The 4,703-nt window shown below is 38.8% G+C and overlaps 1 pseudogene across 1 annotated transcript; it reads right to left on the reverse strand.

Moving 5' to 3' along the window:
- Nucleotides 1-651: 651 nt before the first annotated feature.
- LOC101024304 lies at nucleotides 652-3,550 on the reverse strand (annotated as a pseudogene). The gene has a single exon (XR_004178733.1). The product of XR_004178733.1 is annotated as a protein phosphatase inhibitor 2 pseudogene (transcript).
- Between the last annotated feature and the right edge of the window lie 1,153 nt (nucleotides 3,551-4,703).

The following is a 4,703-nucleotide window of genomic DNA, read 5'->3' on the forward strand; positions in this document are numbered from 1 at the left end:
GAGAAAGTAGAAAATGTATGAAGGAAACGCCTGCATGAACCCATCATCAAGTCTATCAACCCTCCTATACTCCTATCCTCTTCCCACAACAAATGAGCTATATGCTCCTATGTAAGTCTCAGCTCTGTCCTTGTGCAATGGATCCTATTACCTCTTGTTTGCAAAGTGAATGACTCTGGCAACTTCTCTATCATGTTCCTGTATGATCAACGTTTTCCTTATTATTTGGATATTTTCATTTGCGTAGAAACATATTGCAGTTTCTACTGGCTTAGAAACAGAGCAACAAAAAGTAAATAAAAGTCCCTTCACTCTGCCTCTTCCTTTAATGCCTGACTTGACTGTTCGATTCAACGAAACTCATTGAAAGTGTAACTGTACTTACTGTCTGAGCTCTTTCTCTTCCCATCCTCTCTCCAACAAACTTCAATCAGACTTTGCTTCCTCTACTCTGAAGAAATATCACATGCTGTTGTCATCTCTGCTCACCTGAATCCAGTGGTCAATCATCAGTTCATGTTTAAGTTGACTTAACAGTATCTCTTCACACCCTGTTATCATTCTACAACTTTTAGAACATTAATTTCCTCAGACCACAACTACATTCTACCTTGGCTTCTTCTTCTTCTTCTACTTTTTTTGTTTTTTTTTGCAAGTTTAACCTGATAATTTATTTGTGGGAAAAAAAGCTAGTTTTGATGAGAAAAAGTTCAGTCCTTTTCTTGTAAATACAAAGAAACTCAACAGGAACTTTAAAGGTAGTAGGACAGAAAAGGCAAGAGTAACTCTTGTAATCCTTTTCAATTAAACAGACAAATCAACTTGAAGAACAGTGTTAAAACACTATTCGGCCTGAATATTTATTAGCCTATACATCCTGTTGTTCAATTGTGTTTTGATTTTTTAAAAAAGCAAACCAACGAAATTTATAAGAGGTATTGCCCCAGTTAGAGTGCTGAAAATAACTTAGTTTCCCTCTCCAAGGATACTTTTCATCCTCTAAAGCATAAAATGCTATATAATATCTTATCCAAATTAACCAGTGTTTTTACAAAAGTAATGCAGTTTTGGACTGATGATATTACACTGCATTTGTGGTAAAGTACTAAGCATAAGATCAATTAGGCATTTTCAGTCTAATCAGTTTCTAAGGATATCGTTTAATTCTTGGCAATATATAATAACTGGTATGATTTTGGTACTTAAATCATAAATTGTGGAGAACAAGAAGAAATGTATTATAGTAACAGGATTTATATCTAGCAAACAGTTGCAGTGTTGAACAAAGCTCTTCTATGAACTTCATGAATTTGTTTTGCCGTTGGTCACCTGTAGTAGAGCCTTGATTTGATTCTTCCGTCTTCATGCTTTCTCCATCTGCAGTCTTTAACATTTCTTCATCTTTGCCATCATCATATAGATCTTTTGACGTTAATTCTCTAGCTAATTTGATATTAAGTCATTCGTTGTAGTGAAGCTTCCTTTTCATTTCAAATTGTCGCCTTTTTTCTCCTTCCTCAGGTGAGAGGTCACTAGCCTCCTGTCCACTGTTTCCTTGTTCTTGAACCCTATACTTTGGATCCAAGCCTTCAGCAGCAGCTAATTTCTTCGCTAAGATATCTGCTGCCATGGCTTCTGTGGTTTCTGTATCACTACATGCATCTTCACCATCCCCATCTTAACGACAGTAAGGAGTGCTTGGTTCATCTATTTTCATTAAACCATCGTCTTTGTCTGCTGGATGATATGTCGCCAGGATGTTCATTTCTTTCCACTTCTGGAATTTTTTGCTCCGCTCCTCGTCGACACTCCCGCTGGGCTGTTCAGCCGACGCCACCATAGAGGAAGCTGTAGAGGTCTTGTTCTTCAGGATCCCTTTGATGGGCCAGTGCGAGGCAGTCCAGGCCGCCATTTCCGGGCGCTCCTGCTGTTGGCTCAGGGTCACCGCTTGGCGTCGGGTCCGGAAGAGAAGAGTCGGGCCCTGGCAGAGACAGTGCAGACAGCCGCGGTGCCCGCTTAGGGCTAAAGCGGCCGCATCTGCTGTCTCAGAAACGGCTACCTGAGTGGTTGTCACAAAACAACGACCCCAGCGCCACAGCCAGCGCCGGAGGAGTGGCGGCTGCTTGCGGGCCCTTAGCCGCCGGCACTTCAGCCGCACTAGCCGGGAGACGCCGGCAAGAGCTCCAGCGCTGGAGCGACGCCACGCCAAGCGGGCCCGCTCTCTCGGGTTATCTTAGTTTGGTTTAAATTCTATCACACTGGCAGCTGTTTCTCACTCCCCTTTGCTTGTTCTTTCTCATTTTATGGGTCTGAAATCTCTTGTGTGTCTAAGAACTCAGACTTCCGACTACTACTCTATTATTTCTGCACACAGTTACTAAGTTATTTCATGCAGTCCAATGCCTGGAAAAGCCATCTGTATGTTTGACGACTGTTATATCACTTTATTCCGAGGTCTGCTTTTGTTTTTGGCACATCGTAAGTCCTTTTAAAATACTTTGTGAATAAATGTAGAGATGAGTGAGACCTAAAATATCAGGTATCTTTATACAAGGAGCCATTGAGATGGTTATAAGCAGAACCAGTGCCAGTCTTTGGACTTTTGATCTTATATTGAGTCCAAATTAGGAATTCCTTCTTTCATTATTAATTTATTTTTAAATGCATAATTTTTCTCCTAAAAATGGTGCCTGTCAGATGATTGATGCCTTTTTACTTGAATATCAGTCATTAAACATTTCATTTACCGTCAAAATAGTACTCAGCACTATTAAATCTCTTTAATTTTGAGAATGGATTGAATGACTTGTAGTGTCATGATATCTGGCAATTTGGATGTTATAAGAAATACAGTTGATAGAAAGAGACAGATGACAAATAACATAATATTTCTTACACAAATTTTTAAACAATTAAATTACAGCTTTTATTTTTATTTTGGACTAAGATATAACTGGTATTAAGTCAGGAATAGTGTGATCTTTGGAAATTCATTTATAACCTCACATTCCTCCTTTGTAAAATGAAAAAAAAAATAACTTTCTCAGTGAGTTGTAAGGAGTAAACGAAATAGTTTAGAATAGTGTCTGGCATAAAAAAAGCTCTTTAAAAGTTAATAATAATAATTATGTAATCAATTAATTCAAATTGACATCAAATTAGAATTATATTTATTAAATACATTTGTGATGTCAAGATACACTAATATATCTAAGATTTAAAACTGAATCATAGTTAACTTCTTTTCAGTGTTCTTTCCTTTCCTAACAAGTGTGTGGTACTTATCTTAATATTTTTGTTAGTGTTTTACTTGAACCATAAAATCACCACATGACTTCAAAATACAGTATTCCTAGCAGCTGTTTCTCACTGCTGATTCACTAACATCTGTTTCTCATTCCTGATTCACAGAACTGGCTGTGGTAAGAAAATAATAATGCATATTAAGCTGATTATTTTATATGTTCTCCAAATCAATCCGTTTCTAGACTACCTCTCTTGGCCCACTATTATAGCATATTTTTTGCAAATATCGGGACATATCTACAGCTTCTGTAATCATAAAAAATAATTTTCAGTCTTGGCACTAAAACTATTTGCATATATTCAGAAGAATATTTGATTTTGACCTTCGATTCATTTCCCTAACATTTTTCAAATTTATCCTTATTGATTCAATTAATTATTTATGAAATGTACTTTTTTCATGCCTGCAATATTTTTTATGTGTTTGACACAAATGTTTAAGTTAATATAAAATTTAGGTTAAGTACATCAAATACTAAGAATTCTAGTTCAATATATGGTGACCTTTAGAGAATTATTTGTGTTTGAAAATACACTTTGTCAATGAATGCTTACTTAGAAAAGCATTGTGTCCTGCTCAAGTGTTGCTTAAATAGAATTTATAGAGTAATAGGTCACCTTAAAAAAATATGCCAGATGGTGAAGGAACTGAGGAGCAGGTTGAGTTAATGAAAAATGCATTGATGATGCTAGGACATTTGTCTGAAATTATAGAGCAAATTGTGGGGGAAGGCACAAGTAAGAAGGAGGTTTAATATTCAAAAGGTGTTTTTTAAATTAGTATCAGCAAAGACCTATGTCTTCTTCCAACAATATCTTAAACTAAAAAAGTAGACTAGTGACACAGGACCCCAGTGGTGCTTTGCCAGCTGGTGACTTCTGATGTTGGTGACGCCCCTACCCAGGATTGCCCTTGGATTGCCACAGGAGGCACCCACCCAATTGGTTCAGTGGGCTGCCTTTGACTTGTGCTCCAGGCTGGATCCAGTGCTCACCGTGGTATCCACGTTCAGCCTGCCGCTCAGCCAGGCATGCAGCAACCTGCTTCCACCTTGGGCACCTGCATCTGAATGAGGGGAATGCAGTGGCTCCCAAGAAACTCGGAGACACCAGCAACTCAGGATCCCCAAAGAGAGTATTATTCCCACCTTTTGTAGCTCAGTGGACAGGGGTGTGTTAACAGCTTTTTCAGTCCTGTTGCCCAACTCCAGCGTGTGGTTCCTGGGCTGACAGCCACATCGCTGCTTTCTGTTGTATGGGGCAGTCGCCCAACACTGGCAGAGGACCTTGGGCTAGAGTGCTTCAGCCCTTTTCATACCCACATTTGGCAGGTCCCAAGTTCTTGCCCCACTTCCAACAAGAATGAAGTTACTCTGACAACTGAAGGATGAGCAGGG

This window comes from Papio anubis, chromosome 15, assembly GCF_008728515.1.
Source record: "Papio anubis isolate 15944 chromosome 15, Panubis1.0, whole genome shotgun sequence".
Lineage (NCBI taxonomy): Eukaryota > Metazoa > Chordata > Mammalia > Primates > Cercopithecidae > Papio > Papio anubis.